General features: G+C 42.9%; 1 protein-coding gene across 1 annotated transcript in view; it reads right to left on the bottom strand.

Annotated features, from left to right (window-relative positions):
* Nucleotides 1-17931: 17931 nt before the first annotated feature.
* The window catches only part of CRADD (CARD and death domain containing adaptor protein), a 105746-nt gene continuing 96957 nt past the window's right edge, over nt 17932-26720 (bottom strand). Inside the window, exon 4 of the transcript XR_014616147.1 lies at nt 17932-17975. The gene's annotated coding sequence lies outside the window, so the exon portion shown is untranslated. The remainder of the gene's footprint in view (nt 17976-26720) is intronic.

Here is a 26720-nt window from a genome sequence, read left to right as displayed (position 1 = left end):
TGCCTGCAATGACATTTCCCCATTGTCAGGGGGAAAAGCAATGACTGAAATTTTCCGTTACTGTTGTATTTCTGATCCTGGAGGCCACAGTCACCACTGTGCTCCACTGATGTTGCCCCAGTATTAACCTATAACCCACAATTTCAATCCGGAGTGATACCCTAGGACTTGTTGATGTGGATGACTTAATCATATTACTTGACTGCCAAGGATTTCTTTAACACAGACACAGTTTCTCCACCAACAGACAGCTATGCTTTCTGTTATGATTTTTTACCTTCGTGCTACAAGAATTTTTTTTCCTTTCTCCTAGTTCGCATTACAATATCCTGTAACAATATCTTCATTTAGACTCAAGTATTTCCATTCATCTGACTGGTTTTTGACCATTACCTTTTGCCTAAAGGCATTGTACATTTTTAATCTTATTTTATGTTCCATTTGATTGCAGATTTATTTATTTTTCAATATTGCTCAATGGTTTTACAGACTTCTTTTGCATATTCTTTTTCCAGAAAAGAGAGATTTTATCTCTTTCTCTGTGGAAGATGAATCACCCTAGGTTGGGTGTGATTGTTGATTTTTCATCTTTCTTTCACTTCTATGCACGTATAACCTTTTCAAGTGAAGTTTAGGAAACTTCTTTTCACTTGCAAAACAGCGCAAGAATTACATTAGGCTGGTACCAAGGACATTCTAGAAATAAACTGGTCTGTAAAACTAAAGGCAGAAACAGTCCTTTGTGATAAAGTATCTTTGTTCTTTTCTGATTTGATTGCTCTTACCTATCTAGTAAAAATTAAAATGTTCTCCATGACCACTGTATGATCTTATTTAATAAAATCTGAACTGCATATATAAGGCAACCCAACCAGCAGCAATAGCAGAGCTGAACACCATTAGAAATGCATGATGCACCTATTAGAAATTTTAGGAAAAACCAATGGAAGTGGCCACATCACAGTGGCACAAGCTAATGTAAATTATACCTGATAGTGCTTTCATTTCCCTTTCTTATCTCTTTTGCATCCCAGAGAAGCATGTTACCTAGCGGAACTTTTCTTTTAAAACGCTGCTTTGAGAACTTCATTGACTTCAGCAGAGCAGTTTTTTTCTTCTGGCCTTGATCCTGTGAACTGATCTGGTTCAGAGTAGGCAGAATCTGCACCAGCATGGAGTCCTGCTTGGCCCTGGGCTCCTGGGAGAAGGTGGGCTCCTTGCTGGAGCTGTGGTCATGGAGGGGTGCCAGTAAGAGCTCATCTCAGTGCTGTTACTTTTCCCAATGGGAATAATTTTTCACATTGTTATCAGAGTTCCTCAGTTCAGAAACAGGAATAATATATATAATTACAATTCCCTGTTACCCTGTTTACTTGCAATTGCAAAGTATTTTTAATGACAAACAATATTTAAAATATCTGTGTGTATATACATTTATACATCCCCCCACACACATATTGGTGGATGTAAAGCATACAGGAACACACATATAATACATGTGCTGGCCCTCACGCACAGAAAACCACTAATTATACCTTTGAGAAGGAGAATAGAAAAAGAAATAAACTTTTTCCAGGCGCTTCATACTAAGTCTGAAGAAACGTCTCCAGATGTCAATTTTCTTAGAGCAATTTCTTTAATCTGTTCTTGGATTTACCTCATTTTTGGCTAATCTTGCACAAATTGTGTATGCCTATATGTGCATATATATGCATCTTTGATAAATATCTAACTATATGTATGCTCATTGATCTATGTGCCTTTGGACTCCACACTTTCTCACAGGCAATATTCCTTTATAATGCAAAGGTAAATCAAACTTTGCATATATTTAGGGAGCTGAAAGACTGTTGTTTTCTTTTAAAGACAAAAGGTATTTTTCAGGGCAATATCTTACACTCAAGTGTTGAAGCTTGTGGAGTGTGAGACTAATTGTTGCATATGTGAGGAGGGCAAAAAATGCTCCAAAATTCTCCATGAAAGAAGATCTAGCATGGTAGGGAGGGGAAAAAGCAGTTCAAAAAACCAGCATAGGACTACTGAAAAGGGGAAGCATAACTCCCTGAATCTATGAAATTCAACCCATAGGTGCTTCAAAGACAGATTCCTGTCTTGTTAAACTCGCATTTATTTTGTTGTCCTTACATGATCCAAGTGCAGAAGTGAGTCACAGGGTTGTGACAAGGCTGAGTAGTTTGTATAGGATAATAGTCAGCAACAGACAGGCAAAACTCTTCTCAAGATCTTTTTCCTGAAGATCTTTGAATATAACAACAGTCAATTAGCTAAAATAAGTAAATCTTTTAAAAAGGTGCTAATTTCCTTATTAAAAACATTTTTCATGCAAATAAACAATTATAATGACCTGAGATAACCCCTGATATTACACTATTAAAAACTTTAGGCTATGTAAATAACACTATTTAGCCACTATATATCTGCTTAAATGAAATCTATGTAAAAGTCAATTTACTCATGAAATCACTCTCTGAACTCTAGAAATGGAATTTACTAAAGCATGACATTTCTTTTTGGCCATCTGTTGTCTCTTCTGCTGGAAGGATATTTTCTTCCTATCAGATATGTTCAATCCAATAGCTACTTCAATAATGTAATAGAACTTGAGAAACCAGTTGAGATTTGAAAAAAGCCAAGTTTCCTCTTCCAATTTATAAAAATGAGGTGTGAGAGGCTGACATCTATTAGTTCTAAAATGCAGAAAATCATACTGATCAGAAACTATTACTCTGATTAAATGTCTATGAATAATGCTTTTTTTGTCTAAGGTATCATTTGTTATAAATGTGTAGCCTGTTCCAATTAAAACTTTTCTAGTTCATTCAGCACAAGAATTGCATTTTTATGCTATGCATCTAGCATGTATATAGTATATCATCTTGTCTACTAAAAAGGAAATACCAGTTATAGTTATGGGCTACTTTTTAGCAACAAACCAACATACTTTAATAGCTATCAACCAGTGAGAATAAGTCTATATGTAGGAAAATAAATCTAAAATCCAAATATGAGTAGACCGTAGAAATCAAAGAGGAGTATTTTATTTATGGCTAAAACTAAGTTATTTCAAATAATCTTGTGTTGTTCTGGCACAAGAGGTCTCTTGTTGGCCAAGAAGTCATCCCCAGGACAGGTTCAGAGAGAAACTGGTGTGCCCTGTAATGGGCTGAGCACTGGAGAGCCTGCCTAGGAGTGGGGCTTCCCTGCCTGACATGGTGGCCAGCAAAGCTTCTGACTTTTTCTGTATAATGTCTGCTGGTCCTGAAACAACCAGAAGATTCAGTCGAGCCAAGAAGTGAGTTAAAGATTCTGTAGCCTTCAAAGACCATTAGGGATTAGAAAAGTCAGTTTGGAACTTAACTTTAGTACAAATACAAAGAAACAAATTGCATTTTTCAGGGTTATTGGATGATATATTGATTTCAAAAGAGTGAGCTGGTGAGTTTTATTATAGACAGTTAGCTTGGCAGGGTCACAGAGTGACTTGAAAGCAGTTGCCTAACTCTGTCCCTCAGTCCATCTCAAACCCTTTCATTCTTGTCTGCCTATCAATTCTGGGAGTTTCTTCAGTTAGCACTTAATTAAAACATTGCTTCTGCAAAGTTCTGCACTTCTGATATGAAGACATCAAGAGATGAGAACTTCACCAATGCCTGTGGTCCGCTGTTAAACAACCTCATTGGTCAAAATCTAAATTTTATATCTCATATGAGTTCGTATGGTTTTGGCTTCCAGCCACTGAATTTGTGCCTTTTCCCACTTAAGCACAGGGCACTTTTGTAGCTAGTATTTCCATCTCCTGAAAGCATTTATATGCTACAATAAATTATTTGCACATGCTTTCCTGCCTAATTGTTTCTTGTTAATAAGACCTCAGTTATAGCAGCCAGGACAGACACCAGTATGTTCTTATCTTGGATGGCAATGCAAACCCTATGCTCACATATGTAGATGAGATGCCAGAGTGCTGTTCTTGATAAAAGAACAACTCTTCGGTGTATTAAAGAGCACAACTTTTTATTGTTGCTTTCTATACTCAAATCGAAGTATGAATCAATGAGAGGAGCCCAGGCACTACCTAGGAAGGTACAGCTACCTGGATGCATGTTGCTACTGCCTCAGCCCCAGACTTGCTGCTTTCCCTCTTTTCTGCAATCATAGATAAGAAACTTGTTCAAAGTGGATTGCCGGAGTTTATTTATTGCACTTTACTAAACTTCCCCCTTTTAAGGTCTTTAAACAAAGACGCACTTCATAGCAAACCTCTGCTGGTTTGTCAGTCAAACACTCTGACCTTTCACAGCTCTGCTGTGATTGAAGAGTATTTTTTGAGTTTGAAAGGCTCCTGTGGGATCTCAGTCATTGCCCTGCATATCACTGGGAATAATCCAGGCAGCTCTTGTCTCTCCAGTCTGCACGCTGGTTTAGTTTGGGGTGGTTTGGTTGCTCTGCTCCCCTGAGTATAAATGTCCCAACAAAGCCACCTGAACTAGCTCCTTGAGATGTAGCTTTATTACGAGATTAGTATAGATCAGAAGTTAATGTAAAACCTTCACACCCATGGCCTGGACAGCTGCACTCTTTGCTGGATTAAAAACTGGTTGGGTGGCCTGGCCCAGAGAGTGGATGGAGCTACATCCAGTTGGTGGCTGGTCACCAGAGGCAAACAGCATGAGGTTCAACAAGGCTGCGTGCCAGCTCCTACACTCGGGTCTCCACAACCCCCTGCAGTACTACAGGCTGGGGACAGAGTGGCTAGAAAGGTGTTCAGAAGAAAAGGGCTTGGAGGCGCTGGTCAACAACAGCTGAACATGAGCCAACATGTGCCCAGGTGGCCAAGAAGGCCAAAGTCACCCTGGCCCGGATCAGCGCCAGGGTGGCCAGCAGGACTTGGGAAGAGATCAGCCCTGCGTACTAAGCCCTGGTGAGGCCACACCCCATGTTCTGTGTCCAGCTCTGGACCCCTCACTCAAGAAAGAGTGAGGTGCTGGAGCGTGTCCAGAGAAGGGCAAAGGATGTGGGGAAGGGCCTGAAGCACAAGTCTGATGAGGAGCAGCTGAAAGAGCTGGGTTGTTTAGTCTGGAGAAAAGGAGGCTCAGGGCGACCTTATCGCTTTCTACAGAGACCTGACAGTTTTCTGGGGTTCCCTGTAAATGAGACTTCAGCCTGTTGCACACACACCATTCTACTCCGTTATGCTTCTCTTGTTACAGCCTCATTGCATGGAAATTGAGCGTTAAACTAGCACAAAACCACTGGAGTGGAGTGGGGAATGGGGATCCTCCCATTTTTACGTACATAGTTATGCCACAAGCCAAAGTGTGGGTTTCAGATTCTGAAGCTCTTGGCCTTAGGCTTTATGCATAAGTTGCTGCAGCACAGCTGTAGGTTAGATGCTGTCTTACTAGGTGGTATACCGGCAAAACACAGCAAAATAATTTGATTCTGGGAAGAGATTATGGCACAAGTAGACCAAAAAAAACCCCCACCAACCAGTGCTCCTGATAGATACTCTTGCTGCTGAAGGGGCTCCACCTTGTCTCACAGATGGCTGCCACCCCCTGCCCAAAGTAAGGGAAAGAGAGGAGAAAAAGAAAATATGAAAGCAAGGATGAGTGCAACAGTCCCAGGTATGACCACAGCATTAGTACTTGGCATCGCACAGCCAGTCCCTGGGAGGACCAGGGACGTGGGTGATGATGCCGCTCCCATGGGAAAGGACTGACAATGCCTCCTGCTTTTTTCAGAGCCTCCTGGAGCCCAAGCACCACGAGCTTCTGCTTCCTTCACATACCAAGAACAATTGCTCCTCCCTGAGCAGAGACAATTTGCAATTGTGCAATACGAAATAGGCAGATGATGACATGGGTGGTGGTGCAGGAACACGTCCCTGAGGTGGCCTTGCAGCAATGAAGAGGGTGGTGGGAAGGGAAAAGTCAAGGGAAGCTGCTTGGTCTGCTGGTGCTCAAGGCCAGCCCTTGATGCACAGACACCAAAGCAAGACTCATGGACCAGCACTGGCAGAAACATTTGGTGGTTTTGTTTCCTGAGGCAAGGAACGTCTTTCTCAGGATGTCCTGCCAGCTTCCAAGAATGGTGTTGCATGTCACCATGATTGCCCAGGGACAGAAGAATACTGTGCTCTAGGTTAATTATAATTGACATTTGAATAAAAAATCCTCCATTCGTCCCCCCACCAATCCCTTTGCTATTTGATTCTGCGTGCACATCTAAAATTGGGCTTTTGAGAGTACTTCATGGTAGGGGTTGTAAATGGTATATTTTCATAAGCCTGCTGCTCTTGAGGCTTATGTTTTGCCATCTTATGACTTGGCGAATGGCCAGAAATGCATCTGTGTAAATTTGGGACTTGAAGGCTTGGTAATACGCTGTGACTTCAATAACAAAAGGGCTGAAAAAATTCCACAAAAGTGTATCAAGCTCACCTCAACAAAGAGCATTGTCATTTAGCCCTTACACTTGTACTAGTAAGGACATGGGAAACAAATCCGCAGCAGTCAATAATCTGCCAGGGTTTCAGCGTGGCATTATCCCTTCCTGAGGTTCCCTTGAAACATCTATATGGGCATTTCCCATATAGATTACATGGCATATAAACTCAGTTCAGCACTGCACAGACCTGTGGTAGGGCCTGTTGCCACTGTGTGAACCGGGCAGGAGGGAAATTGCCTTCTCCTTCACTGCTAACAGCACAAGCACCCGGCTTTGACAGGCTCTTCAGATCATGGCAGCTTATTATTATACATTTTTAAATGATCATCTATTACATAAAAATAAAAAATAAGTCACCAAATCATCTGCACAAATAAGACAACTTTTATGCAAAGATTTGGCATTGGATCACATTTCAGTGGGGTGTTCCCTAGAGTATCTCAAAATAAAACTAGGCTATTCAAAGAAACACTCTCCTATTTTTGTAATGAGTTTCTAATTTTAGTCCCCACTGCAGGCCCCAGGATTCTTCAGAGTTTTGGACCAGAGATGTTCTGATAATAGGGGTTGAAAATCCCCTATAATCAGCAGTCTGCTTCCTCTGATTCAGAGCTTGTTTACTTGAAGAAGGTAGAATGTGCATTCTATGGGTGAATGCAAAGGGCAGCTCCCAATCCTTTGGCATTCATCGTGTGTGTGTCTGTAACACATTCCATTGTGCACTTTGTGTTGATATCTCTGGTAGCAGATTGCCACAAACTGTGAAAAAACACTTGCAGCAAGGAATAAAGGTGAGGTACACTTGCTCTTGTTTTCTCACTCCCTCACATTCCTGCTTGTGCCCCATCCTGCTTTTCTCCTGACATCAGGGTAACACCACATTCATTTAATCTCTCTGGTGTGTGGCATGCAACAATGTCTTCTGTGGTGCTATAGGAGCCTTCTCCAAGCCTGCCTTTTTAGGTCTTCACTCTGCTCCCTGCATTTCAGCAGCCCTGTGGCACCATTCTCGTCATTCCTTCTGATATTTTTGTCTTTGAGTTTCTCCACATCCTGTCATTAAGTGATTTCTTGAAGCCACACTACGCACTCCTGTTATTTTCTTTCCTTCTGAGCGCTTGTCTTTGTCCACCATCTCAGCTAAGATAACCAGAATAGTGATTTGGTGTTTACAGTTGCTAAAAAAAGTGAAAACCGTAGAGGATTTGGGCATACCAGTGCTGTGATTTCACTACCAAATCATTGATGGAAGCAGCATGGCCCAAGGGACAAGGGCTAGACAGAAGGGCAGGATATTTACCCTCCAGTTCTGGTGAGACCCAGAGCAATCACTTAACTTGCTTTCCTCTGGTTTCCCCAGCTGTCACATGAAGCTGATGGGGTGCCACTAGGCTGTGCAGGAAAGAGGCACTATAAGTGGCAGATAATGATTAGAATTGCTTGCTTGATTTCAGGCCATGACATTTTGTCTCTCTGGAGACAAAGGTCAGGGAAGGGGTTCATGAGAAGGAAATTCCACATTGCTTGAAGGCATAGATGGCATTTGCATTACTGATGGAGAAGTGTGTAAAATAAATAAATCACACATGAATGGTGTTATATATAATAATTTTCTCCTTTTCTATCCCACTGGTTTGAATTGTTCTCATGTGTTTACTTTGTTAGGTAGAAATCCCCTCAGATTTGCAAATGCAGCTTTTGGTTCAGAATAACTTGCATTGCTCCACTTCAAAGGAAGGCTGAGCTTTTGACTGTATCTCTTCACCAGCTTTAGCCCTGCTGATACCCTTCCCTACAGCTTTGGAAGACATCACCAGACCAGACTCTGTGCATGTCCTAGGATCTGGAGAAGACCTTATGTCCCCCCAGGCAACCCCAGTCTGGGGTCCTACCAGCGCCTCTTGGTCCGACACGGGTGAGCCATCCCTGCTTTTGGGCTCTCCAGCTTTGCACTGTGGAGATTCCAGGTCCCTGCTCCCATGAGGGTGAGTGCCACCATTTTCCTGCCTGTCCCACCTCCTGCACCAGCCCTCCATATCTCCACACACTAGTAGGCAGACAAATTCACACATGTGGAAAACCTCACACCAGTGCTTCTGGCATGAAGACAAGATCATATAAAGGCACTAAAAGAGTCCAAGAAGAGGGGGCCTGCTGTGACGGGGAAATCAGGGATCCTTTTAGCTCTCAGAGTGCTGGTGTTCAGAAGTGCTGTTGTTGTTTTCTCATCACCATGAAGCATGTCATAGCTTGTGGGCCAGTCCATCATGCTCCTGCTACAGCACACCATGTGCATTCTCATCCCAATGTCTCCGAGCTGACCCTGTCTGGGCTGGCGTACTGACAGTGAGATACCCATGAACAGCTCTCCCCTCTCACTGCAGAGGGGCTGTGCCTCACTTCTGCAGCACTGAGTGACCAAAGTGCTTCTTCCAGCCCAGGGTCCACTGGTCAGATTGGTCTGGGCCAAGTTTACCTCCTACAGTGTTTGTGGTGCTGGGAACCCCAAGGCTCCTCTGTGCTTCAAGTTGAGGGATAGAAACGGCTTTTGGGATTTTTTACCTTTCCTGGATACATCCAGGTGCATGGAATGATCTTTTCCCATCTGGACAAGATTTTCATGCAGAAGAAAAGGGTATTTCTTAACTCTTGATACAAAATCAGTATTGGATGAGGGAATGGGTCATGTGCCTCACAGGCCACTGAGGAAAAGTGCCAGGAAAAGGTGAATGGATAACCACCATTGGTGAGGGTGAGCAGGAAAAGAAGAAAATAGCCTTTGCAGAAACCCTGCAGAGCCAAGAGCCCAAACACTGGATTTGGAAAGGAAAGCTGGAAGCTTGCACAAGTGGGGAGGCTGCATCATTTCAGGAATCCTATGGAAGGGTCCTCCTTGTCCTGTGGTTCTCCAGGTACAGACCCAGTGCATTCTCCTGGGACTGGGGGAGATGATTTCCCTTCAGGAGAGCGTCACTGCCTGCCTAGCTCTCATCCAAGCATCTGCATGGAGAGGAGCAGGAGATCAGTCATAGCTGGAGACATCCTGCTGCAGGATACAGAAGTCTGTGCCTGCCAACCTGATGCATTCTTGCATCTGGCACTTGGCAGAGATGACCAAGGGTTTGTCTGACATCAGATTGTTACCTTAGCTGCTCTTCCACATGGGCACAAATACTGCTGACAGGGACTTCAAGCATATCTGGAGAGATTACATGGATTTTGGGGTGCTGGCTAAGGGCATGGAGGCCCAGGTTGTGTCTCCTCAATCTGGCTGGTGAAGAGGAACTGCACCACTGTTGAGTAACTGGGACTTGTTGGGACATCTCACACAACTGGAGTGCTGTGATGGGTGGATACCAGGTCTTCAGTGAAGACAAGCAGTGAGACGAGGGGGTGTGGATATGTGACAGAGCAGCTCTGATATAAGGAGTTCTTCAATGGGCAGACAGCAGGCCAGGGGAGAATTTGTGGTTTGGGACAAGTAATCAGTATTTGCTTCAGTCTGGTGGCAGTTTGTTAATGACCACCAAGCTGGCTTGAGGAAGAAGGCAAAAGCTTCCTTGAAGAACTTGAAGATATTTCTGGATCACATGCTCTGCTTCTTCTGGGAGATTTTAACTCCCCTGATGTACGCTGGAAGAGCACTAGAAAGGGATACAGGCCAGCCAGGAGGTTTCCAGAAGATGTCAGTGCCAACTGCTTCACATAGATACTAGATAAGCCAAGCTGGGATCATACACACCCTAGACCCGTATTAACAAAGCAGGCTTGGTCATGGAGACACTGAAAGAGTGGACCTAAAGATACTGAAGGTGATGAAGAAGACAAGTAGCAGATTAAAGACCATAGACTTCGGGAGAGCACAGACTTCAGATTCTTCAAATCACTGAAGCATGTGGAAACCAGCTCCAAAGACAAAAAAGCTTAGGCAAACTAGCAGGTCTTTGCTGACAAACTCTTCTAAGCACAAAATAGTCCCTAGTATATGGAAAAGCTAACAGGCATAACAGGAAATTGACTTGACTAATCAGAAAACTCATGACTGAGCTACAATGTAAAGACTGGATGTAAGAAGAAATTTCTTCATCAGGAGAAAAGTCAAGAAGTGGCTGCCCAGAGAAGTTGTGCAGTCTCCATCCATGAAAGTTTAAAAGTCTCAAGTTGCTGAATTCCTGAGCAAGCTGATTCAGTCTTAGACTGAACCTTGCTTTGAACAGAGGGCTGGGCTGGAGGCCTTCTGAGGTCCTTTGCAGCCTGCATGGTACTGTCAATATATGAAAGAGTTAACTTGGTAAGACTGCCTGGTTCTTTATCATCTATGTCATTACGACCATTGAAACCAAGAGAATTTCCATCATAACACGCTGAGTAAGTGTGAGTCTAAGGCTCTCTTTTTAGCCTTTTTATGTGCACATTCAGGAAGGCAGCAGCTTTGGAAAGTCTGGATGTTGCAGATACCAGTAACACTGCCAAAGAATGCTGGAGTGATGTACAAATGCTGATGTGCATCTACTAATTCTGTGTCTTTGTACAGAAGTAGTTATAAGACCTACCAATAGGTGAAAGGGATATTTTGGTTTAAAAATACAGGATCAGGCATCACTGATGCTATAAAGAGATATGAAAGGTTTCTATTACTGCCCTCAAATTCTGTATCAAAAATCAGGTCTTATTTTTCCAAGAACAGTCCTTCATGTAGTGGTGAGTATTGTTGATTTTTCAAGGATTATGGAGTAAAGCTTCATATCAGTCCGATCACTTTAATATTTGGAGATCAGCTTATCTTATTGGGCAGGTTGCCAAAAGTGATTACAACTGCAGAAACTCTACATTTGAACAAGGATTTTATCAAATCACTCATAACTGGAAAAAAGCCAAGAAAAACATTGACTGGAGAGAATGGAAATCTTGCCTCAAAAATGGGATGAGAAGATGTGGAATTATTCAAAAGCTATGTGAACTTATATGCACATCTGCCAGGTGACCAAAATTGCCATCTGAATAAGGCATTATCCCCAGTGAGACCAGGTTTAGCTAAACAAACCATTCCACTAGGCATAATTTGACATTTTCCATCCTTATAGCTTTTCTATCACGTGTGGATACCCCAAGAGCACTGTAAATTCATACCCTAACTTAATGCACACTAGCCTCTCCTTTGCAGACAAGCCCTTAGAAGCAGAGGTGCCTCCTTCAGTGTGAATGCAGAGCTGCTTATTTAAATTCTGCAAGATCAGGAAGCAATTCATGGTCACTGCAAACAAAAGGGGGTAAATACACCACTGGCTATTGGAGTAGATTACTTAATTTAGTAATTAAGGCATCCATTACATTTGGATTGTTTAGCCAAAACCTGCAGAAATAAATCCATAGGCATCCACTTCATGTATCAGTGTGTGCTCTCCACAGCCTGTGAGAGCACGGTGTGGAGAAGTACTTTCTCAAGCACTTACTTAAGGCTCTTTTTCCGCTAATGTGAGAAAAAGGGGAAAAGGAGAGAAGATTTTTTTGCATCCCAGTTGTGCCCCACAAAGCAGCTGTGCTCAGTCACAAGCAGCAGGCCTGCAGAACCCCTGGGGCACCGATGCCAGCTGGTCAGGGTGGAGAGGCGTGCCAACACCAGTGGCTGCAGGAGCGGCTCCGACAGCACCAGGGGAGCACTCGCTGAGGATGGCGTGAGACCACTGCTCCAGCCTGCCTTCTGTAATACTCCAGCAGGAAGTCTGCACCAGCCAGAGGTTCCCCAGGGATTCAAGGGCAGCAAGGGCTGTAAAAAAACACATTACTTGGTTTCAGGCCATGGTCTGCATCTGCATAGCAAGCTGCTGTTTGCACATGGATAAATTCAGGATCTGTATTCCCTTTGCTCATTTCAATACTGTCTGTGAGTTCAGAGAGTGAACATTAAATTCAGATGTAGCTGGAAAAGATTGCCTTTTGAACTAAAACTTCTTTTGTTGAATCCTTCTGGAGTATATTGCCTGGATTAAAGCATTTACAAGTGCCAGCTTTTCAATTAATTTCACTTACATCACAATTCACGAATTAGGGATGGAACGTGTGGCCAGGTCATCTATTTTATCTGCCAGTATATCATTCCAGAAAGAGAGGGTATAGGCTGCTTTTAATTTGCTTCCCCAATTAGAAGGGAGAGTTTTTATAGGCAAAAAATAATTCATGTGATATCTTTGTGCCACTCGGGTTCCTGTAGATTGTAATAGGTATACAAAATGGGAATGTGCACACACATTTATGTGCATCAGGAGTAACAACCAACAGGAGGAAGTGAAGCAGAATTAAGTGCTTTATATGCATAAGACATGTCTACACAGATCAGTGCAGACAGATGTGGGCTCCTCTGCAGGGTATGTTAGCTTGGGCACAGAGCTGCAGGAAAATGGCTCAATGACTTCCAGATCAGAACAGGCTCTCATTTGATCAAACCAGATCATGGCAGATGTGTGTACTTGTCTGGGCTCATCCATGTAGGCATGCCCAAACTCACCTCCAGACTTTCAAAATATCCCTGGAATGGAAAGGAACTTTTCCAGTTAGGACCTAAAATAAATATTTGCTGGGCTAACAAGCATACTTGATAAAGTGTTTGAAGTGGAGAGAGACAAAAAGGACAGTAGAAACCAAAATTAGATGATGATGAAACAGGTTGTTTAAGCAGGACCCATTTATCAGGAAGCCATGGCAGGTCTCCAGCCCAGGGTCAGATATTTATTTCCAAAAATGAAGAGGAACATGAAATTTAAAGAGTAAAATTTGGCAGAGTTCAAGGAAAAAAGAGTGCAGAAAGAGGAGAAAAAGCAAAAACTAATTCCCTTTATGGGGCTTACAGACTGAGTTATGCTTTGGGTACCTTGGATGCCACTGGACTTCATTGGCAGTGTTTGTCTCCTTTTCTGCTCTCTGACTTTTTGGGAGAAGAAAGTGTAGAATGGTCATGAACATTAGCATGACCATCGATCAAATTTACCATAAGCCTTATCAGAATTACTGCCTGAAGTCAGTGAAAGGGGCAAGTCACTCCAAGAAGCTGCATTTAGGGGGGTGAGAAAGGAAATTTAGCATAAGTGACATGAATTACGCCCTATGGTTGGTGTCTCTTTCCTTCTTTTGATCTAAATCATGCGAAGTCAGGGGAGATGAATCTCATCTTAAAGGGAGTACAGAAGCAAGAACAGTAAACAGTTCACAGAGGATTCTGCACACACCAGATCCATCTTCATCTCTGGTGTAAGCCAAGGAGTAACTCAGTCATCAGTGAGGGTCAACATAACTGCAAATTTTGTTGATAATGACAAGCCTCAAATGAATGTCCTTAATTAAAGCAGAATTCAGAGGTAGCACTGTTGGAAGAGGCAGACTCACTTTTGACTATCTCCCCACCCCACAGACCACATTCCTTGTATCTCAGTCTGTTGAGATACTTCAAAGTCACTATTTTTTTTATGATAGTGTTACAACTCTGAGGTTTAATAAGAAATCACAACGTGTATCCTGTGTTTCCTCTGCTTATACAGATATTGCTGGATCAAATTACTAAAAAAAAACCCACTTCAATTGCTCCATTTAAGAGTCTTAATTTGGGCTTTTTCCCCTATCCAGTTTACTAACGGTTTAAGGTCAGGTTCGCCTCCAGGTTTCCTTTAACAAACACAATCTGTGATGTAATCAGAGACACACTGGTATATGCAGTATGGCATATTCAAAAATTTCTTGGTGAAAAAAGCTAAAGCTTGCTGGTTCTCTGTTTCTCACCACTTAACTGACCAAATCTGCCCAAAACAGCGGCAGATGTAGCAGCATCCTTGACCATCCCTACACAGGCTGTGGGCACAGGAGGATCAAGGCACACTACAGGTCTGTTTGCCTCCTTACTGCTCTTGCTGCTCTGACAAATGAACTCCTTATGTTAGAGAAAACGAACAATAATAGGTGTGCTTAAAACAAAGGCTTTAATAATGTGGTAGAGGGGCCATACTTTCCCCTTCACCCCACAGGTGAGATTAAAAATTGTCAGCACCATAACGCCCTTTCAGGTAAGAAAAAGCCAGTGAGGGTGTCTTGGTAAACAGCCTTGCCTGGAAAGGAAGGAAATTTGCTGTGTAGCATAAAGGTGGAAAGTATTCAAATACCTGGCTGAAAATGCCAGTAAAGCACAGCAAAGGTAATCACATGTGCAGCAGCAGCTAATTAAGGCTGCTTGTCTGTAAGGACCTGAGCATCACTGTGCTGAGGGATTGAGCAGCCCAGGCCTGTGTTATGGCTCATTGTGTGTGTGATTGGTAAAGACTGGCCATGGCTAATCCCAGTACTTATCCCCTGCTCTAACTGAGGTCACTCACGGTGCTCTTTGGGAATGAATTAAACATCCAACAGTGAAACACCTCTTCACAGTGGCTGTCCACCCTTATTCCCAGAGCAACCTCGGTGAAAAGTCACAAAAAGGGTAATAATGTGGCATCAGGAGTATCTTAAATGGGGACATGTTGTGATTAGGAGATGGCTTTCACCTGAAAATCTGTGATTATTAGAATAACTAACGTTAATGTATTCCACTTGGGCTAGACGAGCCATGTCAGAGATTATTGCAGTTTAAAAAAATAAAACAAGAAATCTGAGGCAGTTGTGTTTCTCCAGGAGTTTTATTCTTTTTTAATGAGTGTTTCATTTATAAAGTCCAGATTTTAGTATCCTGCACAGCCACAAGATGACTAGGCCTACCTCAAACTGATCAAAATGGAATTTTTCCATTGGGTTCAGTTGACTATCCAAACATCTGTTTTGTGGTTCGCTCAACCTTATACGTCAATATGATGTTAATCTCCTTTATACAGAAAAGCTGAAGCAGTGCCAATGATTTAACTTCCTAGGAAGATGGAAGATCCTTTCTCAAGCTGTAAATCCTTCTGGCCTATGCCCAAAGTGAAAAATGTAAATCACCAGAGTGGAAACATGGCAAACATGATTTTCTGTCTAAACAAGGGCAGTCTTAACTTTGGAAATTAATCAGGCTCTTTATTAAAAACACCTTTAATGACAATGAAGACAAATCTCCCAGAAAATTACTTTGGAAATTAATCAGTGTCTTCTTTACATATTTTTTCCAGTAGTTTTCTAGATTTGTCTTCATTGCCATTGTAGGTGTTTCTAGGCCGTAAAATTTCTCTTCTTCATGAACAGAGCCAGCAAAAGCAATTTTAATGCATTCTAAGCTTTCATTCTCTATTTTCTAAATAATCCCATTCCTTCTTTTCCCTGAAACAAATTTTTTTTTTTTTTTGCAGAGGTGGACTTAGTGAGGGAGTAGGAGCAAGGAGCTTTACAGGCACCATCCCTGCCCCCACAGCCATCATTGTCCCACTCAGGAAAAAAACACTTGCATTTAGATCCAGTCCTACAGCTATGAGTCATTACAGCAAAATTCCCAATAAATTATCAAATGTAGCTCTCCATCCCCACAGCTTCTTCATTCCCTGCAGTTTTCTTGAATGATCCAGGAAAATCCCAGCTTCCTTTGACAGGAACTTCACCTCTTGAAATCTGAGGACTGTCACAAGAAAGTTTTGTCATAGATGATACAGTGCGATGCCAAAGCAGAGTTGGACAGTTTGGGAGTACACACTGAGGGATATGGGACTGAGGCAAACAGAAATCTAGAAGGACTCTGAAAATGCAGCAAAAATTTCACAGAGTTTTGGGGGGGCAATGGGGTACCTGAAGCAATCAGAAATTTAAAAAACAGGGCAGCATCTGCAGGAGCAGGAGAGGAACAGATAAAAGGAGCAGACTGAGAGCTCTGGAGGAGGGACAGGAGTGGCAGGGTGAGGTAGGAGTGCAGGGAAGATGTGGATGTAGAGGAAGGGAATGTGGAGAGCACATGATGCCATAAAACAGCAGTTTCGGCAGAAAGGCTCTTGAGTCCGGAAGGGCAAACAAAAGTAGATGCGTGACACGGGAAATGGGATTGCAAGTAAAATGGTTTGGAAACTGCTGCCAAAACATTATTGAAGTTTAGCAACAGAAGAGCAGCTCCTGCTCTGGTTCAGTCTGAAAATCTTGTCATGTCCTCCTTAAATTCTGGCAGCAATGCTTCAGGGGAAGGTGTAAGAGTTGTAAATGGGTGCAGTGGCAATTGCAGCTGTACTCAGGTTGGGAAGAACAGCCCATTGCATTGCCCCACATGTGGCAGAGTTGATTTAGGGAGCTCAGAAAGGTTCCTCAGCTCCTGCATAAGAAATGCTCACCTTGGGAGACTAAGCCACTTCAGCACCACGTGAGTCACCCTGGCGCTGTATTGTTAGAGACTGACAAGACAATAAGGTATAGGTGCTCAATTCAACGCTGTTTGCAGTACACATACTCTCTGGAAATGTACTCTATCCACATCCATACCCCATGTGGCTGTTTGAATCCTATATCTCAGCTAAAAAGAGTTCCCATGGCAATGAATGGTCTAATAATAAGTCTGGGTAAGAAAAGGTTTCCTTTTATTCATCTCAGATTTCTTGCTTTTTACGAGTCAGTGACCTATTATTAGAAGGAAGAAAGAACTACTCACATCTTCTACCTAATGTAAATAATCCAGATCTCAGTTTTACTTTCACAGACATCACGTTGCAGAGTAAATAGAAAAGGAGAAGATTTACAGAAGCATGAGCACAGTAGGATTTTGCAATAGCAGGAACATCAGATGAATGCAACTTAGCAACTAATAGAACCACCCAAAACACAAAAGGTGGTATTAGTGAGATTAACACCCACACAGAAATTTGACAGAAGAGAAAAATAGCAGTATGGAGACAGTCCTCAAGATTTTGGGCTGTTCCATGAATAGAATTGCATTGTTAATGCAGAGAATGAAGACAGCAACTGGAAGAGAGGATCTTCTTCATTTGCTTAACATAAGAACATGGAACGGAAGATGACCTGTAAAAGCGTGACCATGAGATGACATATCCTATGGCTCTTAGAAAAAATGGAATGAGAAAAGACCAAAATAAAGAGCATGGGTTTAAGAAAGCAGTCTTCAAATTACTCAGAGATCTAGCAGGCAAGATCAACAAAGAAAACAAATGTAAGAAAGAGAGGAAGGATTAAGGGAAGGTAGAGAATCCTTGAATGTTACAGTAAAAGTCTGATTTATCCTAGTGAGGAGCACGTCTAGATTGAGTGTCAGAGGAAAATGTGGATAAATCACAAGGCTAAAAAAAGGTCAGCATATCTCCCATCATATATAAGGGAACAGAGGAATTACAAGGCAATTAACTTTTCTTCAGTTCATAGAAAAATGCTGGAACAAGAAATCACAGAATTTGGGGCACCTAGAAGACAAAAAAACAGATAAATGACACTTAATAAGGATCTGTCATGTCAAGCTAATATAATTTACCTTCTGTGTCAAGGCAACAGGTCTTGTGACTTAGAAGGAGGAAGTTAATGGCACATACCTTTATTCTATTAAGGTTTTCAACACGCTTTGCATGACATTCCTACAAACAAGCCCAGAAAAAAAGGAGTAGATAAATGTTAGGAAGAACCATTACTGGTTAAAGGCATGTAATCGGAGATTAGTGCTCAACACTTCATTCTCAAATTCACAAAAAGTATCTGCTGAGGTTCAGCAATATCTGTACTGCATCCAGCACTATTCCAGATTTTCAACACTTCCATGGAGAGCCGGCATATGCTTTTTAATTATATGAATGACTAAACTGGGAGAAGCTGCAGTGATGACAGAAGACAAGATGGGAAGGTAAAATGATCTTGACAAATTGAAGAAATTATTTGGAAGAAATAGGAGCAACTGGAAAAGGCTAAATTAAAGGTTTTAATAATTAAATAGTTACAGTAAACTCCAGAAACATAGGAAGAGAATGCCAAATTAATGCAGGGTAATGCAGGTTGGGGGTATAATAGTCTGAAAATTCACTACTAGTGAAGAATTCAGACACAAAATAAGCAACAGCTGTGTTATGATGGATACAAATGACCAGTCCATGAAATATGATGTAATTATTTTGCTATATGTGGTGTTGGTTAGGTTGTGCTCAACTTAGGTCACAGTGACTCAAGATGGATTTTTCCTCTAGGGGTTGTTAGGGAGAAGGGTTGGGGGAATTTGGGATAGTTTGGAGGAGGTTCCTGTGAAAGATGATTAATCCTTAAATATCTCAAAATGACACACTCAAGTTACTAAACATAAAAATAATTCTTTAAGTATACAAAAGCTAAATCATAGGAAAGGAATAAACTCCTCAAGGTCTGCAAAGATTGGATGAAAAGTAATGTCAGACATCACAGCAAGGAAAAGAGGTTACAATTTACCAGGAAAAGTTCTGCAAAACAAGGACTGAAGCAGACTGGAAAAGGGCAACAGTGAAATCTCCACTATCCGGGCTTTTAGAAACGGATCAGGTAAGCCATTGCCAAGAATCTACTGTATTTAACTCTGTTTACATCCTTCTTTGAATCACCCATAATTTTGCTATCTTACAACTCACACTGATTCCCAAATTATTCATAAACATTGTGAGTAATACAGGCACCAGTTCAGGATCTTCTGTGTTTCACCATACATTTGTAATGAAAAATAAGCCTGTAGTCTTACCCACTGCTTTCTGCCTCCTGCCATGATAATACTCTAACTCTAACTCTCACTGTTTATCTGCAGGAGTGATACCTGACTAGAAATTCAAACAACTTTGTCTTCAGATGTTACATTGCTCTAGTTTCAATGATAGTTACAACCAGTTCTGAGACATGAAGGCAGCAATTACTGATCCCCGCCCTATCTTAACCCCCTGTGTGTTAATACTGGGTAAGCTTTCCATTTGAAGTCCTCAGGCACACAGTGAGTTTACTTTCTTTCAGCCCATCAACCTGCTTGAGGAGTGGAGCACCTTCCCACTTGGACAGACTATGCAAACTAGCAGCTCCCACCTTTTTCAGTTTGCTCCAACACCTCAGTTGTGATATTTCCCCAACAGCTTCATCTTCTCTTTGGGAACAGGTCCAAAATTAACACAGGTGAAGACTTACACTGAAATATAACTTGCCTTATGCTCCTTCAGTTGCTTCCTTTGGACCCCGGTGCTCCCAAAGTCCTGTGGATTCTTTCCAATGACTATCACATTTGACAGACTTAAGAAAACTTCTTTTTATCTGTAGTGGTTTTTTTTTTTAGTTATATCCCTTTGAAGCCTTTGTTGATCCTTCTGATTTCCTGGTAATTTATCACCTACCATAATTTATAATCCTGTTTATTGCCCTCAGAAGGGTCAGATTTCTAAATGCTGAAGGACTGGCTCAAATTACCTCTTAAATCTTGGGACTTGGCATTCCTGTGCTGTGCCTGGTTCCCTCTTACTCAATCCCATGCATATCTTCTGACTTTTTTGAGTAGTATAACTGTTTTGAATAAGTGACTTTTTAGGGATTTTATTTTAATTTTAAAGCCTTTTAAACTAAATTGCTTACCTGTTCATCATATGTTTTAATGTTTACCAGAGCACTGTCATTTTCCAGTGTTTTATTTTTTCCTCTGTGAGTCCAATTTTATGGTTGTCCTGAATTTTTTAATACTCAGTTACTGTTGTTTTCTTTGAATTAACTGCTGTGTGTTAATTAAGACTGACTGGAGATTAGCTTTCCCTCTGATGTGCAAGCTCTTGGCCTAGTTACTCTGAGATCCAAAACTTGCATCCAGGAAACTGTCTCTCAGGGGCTGAATGTAAGCTGTCCAGCCTGTGGCTAGGCTGCTGAACTCCCCTGCCACTGCCTCTCTCCTGCTGCTGGGCTCTTTTCTCTCTGTACTTGCTTTCCTTCCTTTTCATCTGCAGATGTGTATTTTTGCTGTGAGCTTGCCATCAATCTGGCAATGTCACTTTTCTTGGCGTTCATAAGTGTCCTCTTTCTCTCCAGAGGCTGTGCATATCTGGGTTTTTCTCAGGTTGGCATTTTGTCAGCAGCAGTATTGAGTTGTGTCTGCATCACTCACAACCACTAATTCCCCTCCTGGCTGAGGGGACCCATAGACCTCGGGCAGCGAGGGCGCTCTGGCCACGGTATGCTCCTGGCCAGGATGAAACCCCTGCTTCCCCTGTAAGCTCTGGAAAAGCTTTCACTTCCCACTTTAGCCCTGCAGGGGTGAGGAGACCCTGTGCTCCAGGAGGACCTTTATGGCCATGTCCTGCTCTGGCACAGGAGTGAGGAAGGACAGCAGCTCAACTCACAGTGTTTGACTGGGAAAACAAAGAGTTCTTCAGAGAAACAGCTCACTGTGTCAGTGGTGCTGGGGCTGGCAGGACTGGTGTGCCTCTATTTCCATCCCAAGCAGATGATGTGTCTCATTAAGAGGAGAACACAGGCAATTGTGAGTACATCTCTTTTGAAGAGCTCTCATTTTGAGAGTTAATCTCATTAAACCCATCTGCAGCAGCCTGGGCCGTCACAAACGCCTGCTCAAGAGGCTGCCATAACGAGGCACAGCCTTCTCCCTGCTCGGCTTCCCCCGGCGTGGCCGCGGCACCGCGCACCGTCCGTCTGTCCTCGGCAGGAACACGTCGCACGCCGCTCGGCACTGGTCGGGAGGATGTGCTGGGGGCATGGACACACAAACCCTCCCGTGTCAGGTTATGGGTTACACAGCTGCTGGAATTGTTGGGAGGCTTTCCCTCGGTGGTTCTTTTATATGGTTTATATGGTGTGAAGAGAGCATTACTCTTGAAGGGACTTCAAGACCTTGGCCCGGTTTGTCTGTGGTCTTTAAAGATCCCATGACGCTTCTGGAGAGAGCTGGAGAATTAATCTCTTTGTGCTGCTTAAATTTCAACAGGGAGAATTATATTTTGCTTTTCTATCCTTTCTCTTTCTGTGTTCTGCTTTGTAGATTCAGGCATTATTAATATCTTTTATAGCATTTTAAATGTGCACTGTGTGTGGCAATGTGAATGGAAATCTGAGGGGTTAAAGTCAAAGGAAAATCCCATTGTGAACAGTTTCTGTGCTGGGTGAAGATTGTGGTAACAGGCAAGAGGCAGTGCTGCCAGATAATATATAAGCATTGTGAATATTGAATTAAAAAATCACAGTGCTGCTAAGTACAAAAAATATGTTAAAATTCTGACATGATTTTCAAAATATTTTTAATTGGAAAAAATTGATGTTTTCTTCAAAAGCATATTTCTTGGACATTATTATGGAATTCAGAGGACAACAGACCTCACATCTGATGTAAATACAGAATACCATGACTACATGTCAGAAACCAACTTGATTTATGTCAGTGTAAATGAAAGCAGAATCTGTCCTGCAGCAGCCACATGACAGAGTGGTCTGCTGTCTCATGCGCGGGTTCTTTCTCAACATTAGAAACAATCAAATGCCAAATTTGTGCAAATCATCTGGCTTTGTGTAACAGGTACATAATATCCATTAAGGAAGAGGTGATGAAATGAGAGGAAATTAAATGGAAAGACATTTTCAGAAATAAAGGAAAGAAAATGGGCAATGGGAAAGAAATAACTTCAAAGACAGGATTTTTAAATTAATTTCTAAAAGCAGTCATAGGACATGCCTGAAGGTTTTCTACAGAAATTGACAACAGTCTGAGAAAAGAAAGAACATCAACACCACAGGTTGTGTCTGTCCCTAAAATGGGCTTTCTACCAGAAGCGGTGGTACCTTCCAGACCACACTGTAGTCACTGTCTACACCAGTCCTAACAGCTACACTGTGCCCCAAACATCACATCCCAGAGGATGTTCTCTTGCAGGCAAGCCAGCCAGTGAGCCACCAGCTGCCCACCACCCACTCTCCTGCCCCACAGCTCCCCAGCACGGGCTGCACCTCTATCCAGACTCTGCTCAGCCCCATGGGCCCTCCCCACTGCGTCCTGCATGGCTGAGTCTGGGGAGCATAGTGCAGCACAGCACTCCCTTTGCTACAGCAGACAGAGGAGTACTGGAGCCTGCATTTGGGCAGAAGACTCTTTGCCAAGCCCCAGTGTGTGGGGAGCCAACTACACCGAGCACGGCCACCAGCATAAAGTGAGCTTCTAAAGCACCAGCAAACAGCCCTAAACTCAAGTGGCAAGTTCCCCCTTCTTCAGGATAGACTGTAGTAGGAGCAGGGAGGTAGAATGATAAAAATGTTATTGCTTCACGTCTAATAAGCAATAAATGAATTTTAGTATTTCTGTTAAGTCATATTCCCCTCTGCTATGTTTCAGAGCTGCTGCAACCTGAGATAGCTAGTATATTAGATAATACTGTGTCAAGGGGAAATATATGGCTTCCTGAGGTTCTTACTGCCAAATCACACCCCATCACTACTGTTCAAAAATTGCCTGAGTGTTAGAACTGTAACAGATGACACTGAGAAGTTATGTTAAAGCACTGTATTCAAATATCATCAAGCAATCGCACAGTGGGCCATTCCGATTTAACAGAAGCTGGAATTAAGTTTGGAGTTATGTATCCTGTTTTCTCTTTGATTTTACACAGGCTATGACATATGACAATTGTTTCTTCTCTTCCAGGCTGCATGGAGGAAGTCTTCAATCTAGTGGGTTAAAAATCTAATGTGAAGCCGTTACAGGAAAACCAGAAACTTTTAAGGGAAGAAAATCTTCTTTACTTATACTTGGGCATGGGTTTGAGACAAATGGTGATGTTTATTATTAATAATTTAAATACACGAGACAAATAATTATTCAAATTATTCAAATGCTTGTCCAACAGACCAGGGATAACATGGTTTGTTCAGGCTGACATGGATCCAGGGAAGAGAGCTGTGCATGCAGCTTCTAGGCCACACTTTCCTTCAAGAACCACTCAAAATCTAGAGGACCCAATACAGATACACTTGTTCCCCACTTTTGCTTTGCAGGTCCAGTTTCCTGATGCGCATGTCTGACATGTGACAAGAGGTACACAATTGCTGGCCTCTAATGGAGGGGAAGAGGGCTTGTGGCAGTCTTATTTGTCTAATAGATGGCATTTCCACTCAGAGGAAAAGAGAGAAAATATCAGTTCCCGAGGACTCAAAAAGAAATAAAGGATTATTTTAGTGTTTAGGAAACTTCCTTTGTTCACTGGAAAGACTTCGCAGCTGTAAACCTGACACCTTCTTTGCGTCTGGCAACACTCATAAGCCTTTTCTCTGGACATGTGGCCAAAAAACCACCTTGCCAGGGAAAGGGGGCAGCTCTGGCTCCCCTGCCAGCAGCCCCAGAGCCTGTGAGGGTGCTCATCATCAAAGCATCCTCAAATTTAATGTTCCAGTACCAATGGACATACCCTGTGACAGCGGCTGCGTAAGAGTGTGTGGGCTAAAATCAGTACTGGAATTTCCTGAGAGACATGCCATTCACTCCCTTCTCCCCAAAAGGGATAATTCAAAGCCATCAGATTGTTTCCTTTTACAGGGATCCCTCTGCTACATGGCTTGGGCTGCTGCCTCCTCTCCAACCCATAGGAAAAGGGTGGCTTTTTGGCAAGTGTGTTAATAGCAGCTCCTGTACTTCTCCAAACAGATCCTGTGCAGGCAAAACACTGCACTTCAGAGAAGACTGCTCCTTGCTGCTCTTCCTCTTCCTTGCTGCTCTTCCTAGCAACCCCAATTTAAGGCTGCAGCTGGACTGGGAGGTACTTAAACACTTCTCATCATATTGTGCAAGATGGGGATAGACTGTAAAGATGATCCACACGTGGCTCTGAGTGATTACACATGACATGTTTATAACATCAAACCCATCTTAGGGCTGCTGGCGTGCAGACCTGCTGAGGAGGGCAGTGAGAGAGAGCTGCTCAGTGAAAACCACACATGCAACCATGAGAAGTGCAGAGCTTCACTGACTAATGGGCAGAGATTATAATTCATGATGTGTAGGGTACTGGAAGGAGCTTTAGCTACTACGGAATGGGTGGTGGATGCCTGAGCATCCCTGTGGATTCTGATGGGTTTGGAACTGTTGGAGCCCTAAGTGGGAATGGGAATCAGGTTTCATGGGAGGGATGGGGATGCTCCTGCTGCCCACCACAGCCAGCTGCCTGGCTGGGGACTGTGTAGGACAAAGGCAGGATGACACTCAAGGCTTGAAAAAAGCTCACATTGGAGGACCACATCTTGTCTTTGATGGGAAAGAGGTAGCAGGACTGTTTTGGGGCAGACTGCTACTTGATGCTGCTGCCTGCTTTGCCTCACTAGCACTAGCTTTAAATAGAGGAGCTTGTCTGATGAAAGCATCAGTTCTTATAGACTTACTAAAAGAAAAAACGTTTATTGTGATTTTGCATAACTGATGGTGTTATCTGAGAAGATAATTGTTGGGTGTGATAGCAAACATTCCTGTTCCCTGCACAGTCAGCAGGTTTTGGGAATTACTAGAGAATTCTTGTTTGAGCAGTTATCCCTGATGGATGCAGCTTCTCCCTTGAGACACTGCACCATCTTGGGACACCTGTATCTCTCAAACGCAGCCCATGTTTCAAGACTCTCACAAAGCTCAGCAAGCCCACAAAGCTGCAGTTGTGATCCTCTCTATCTTGTGGTTTGTTTTTTTTTAAACTAATACAGATTATTTAATTATTGTAGTGAGGACCACTGTACAGAAAATCTGGAGACCACCCCAGGTGGGAGCTACAAGACAGTCAGCATGGGCTTTTTTCCAAACACTCAGGTGGCCCTTTGAGCTCCCTCTCAGCTACCTCCACAGCCACAACCAAGGAGCGGCACTTTGCTACCACCATGCCCATTCCAAAACCAGCCCTACCTGGCTGAAAGCCATGTCAGGACAGAAGGGAAATAAAAGGCAATGGTGGAACAAGAGAACAGACCTATGCATTAGCAGTCCCAGTGCGTGTTAGGCTCCACACCTGCTTCAGACCAGGCCTGTCAGACAAGCAGGAGACTCCCCCTCCTCTGCCAGTGTGCCATGGGTGTGAGACAGCTGTGTAAGCACTGTGCTGACCACAACATATCAACCTGGTGGTAGCACAGTGACAGACCATTATGGCAGCAGTGGAATGGGCTTGGGACTGCAGAATATGGTATATGGTCTATGTTGGTATGGGTTTTGGGACAAGGACTTTCTTGCATGTTTGTTCCTGACTGTGAAGACATGCTTGGTGGAGGCAGGGATGCACTCTGCGGGGTGAACTTTGCTTTTCTAAGGATTCATTTTCTCTTGTCATTGTTTCTTGGTGGTTTTCACAGAATCATTGCAGATTTCTCTTTGTTGCCTACCACTTGGGCAGGTGCAGCCAGCTTGTCAGACTGACTCACCTGATTGCTGTTTTTTCCACAAGCTGCCTTTCTTCCTTGTATCTTTGTAAAAGCTGAAGAGGAGTGTGACTTTTCGGCTTCTTGCTTAATAAGGCTATCAAAACTGCTGTGTTCCCTTCCTGGTGAAAAAGAGCATAAGGCTCCTTGCCAAGTGCATGGGGAACCAAGCAATGTGTGCTGTAAAAAGCCTTTGTGCATGGCAGCTTCAGATCTTCATCAGCATGTATAAATGGTGCTCTAAATTTTTATCTCTACAGGTGCCTGCAAAGGGGATGCAGGACCCTTGGAATTGTAAAGACCTCTGGACAAGTGCTTTGATTCTGTGAAGTTGCTGCAGCCTTCGGGTTATCTGGGTAAGCACCAGGAGTCCAGTGTGATCCCCTGCATGGTTGTGTGGTTCTGTGGGTCCACCCATATGTAGGGCTGTGGGGAGAGAAGGTGCACGCCACGCTTGACAGGAGAGAAGGCTCTGAGGAAGTGAGATAGAAAGACCCATTAGAGAGAGAGTTTGTGAAAACTTCCCACGTTCTCTGAGTGTTGTTTGCTAAGGGAGTAGTTACTGCCTTGTCCTTGTGTGTTGTCTCTGTCAATCTTGTTTTAATTTCTCTTCATCCATAACATAGCGAAGAAAGACTTCATTGTGCTGTGTTACTGTTTTAGGTACCTGCTTCAGTGAGATAAGGTACAGATTTTGTAATTTTGGGATAAGCAAGCAGCTACTCAGTGTGAGCAGTGGAAGAGAGACACAAGAAACCTGTTGGTGGGGACCTGGGCTTAAGAGAAGGGGAGTAACAGGTGTTGTGGTTGTCAGTAGCTTGATATGGGAAGATGCCATCTTCTTTGGGCCACAAACACAAAAATCTCAAGGAACGGGAAACTCAAAAAACCTCCATGTATCTTTCAGATAAGATGTCTGTGATTTTCTGTGGCCATTTGTGGTAATATGTGTG

The sequence above is a fragment of the Fringilla coelebs genome (assembly GCF_963513975.1).
Source record: "Fringilla coelebs genome assembly, chromosome: 5".
In the NCBI taxonomy this organism is placed as follows: domain Eukaryota; kingdom Metazoa; phylum Chordata; class Aves; order Passeriformes; family Fringillidae; genus Fringilla; species Fringilla coelebs.
This window is presented reverse-complemented; position numbering and strand designations above follow the sequence as displayed.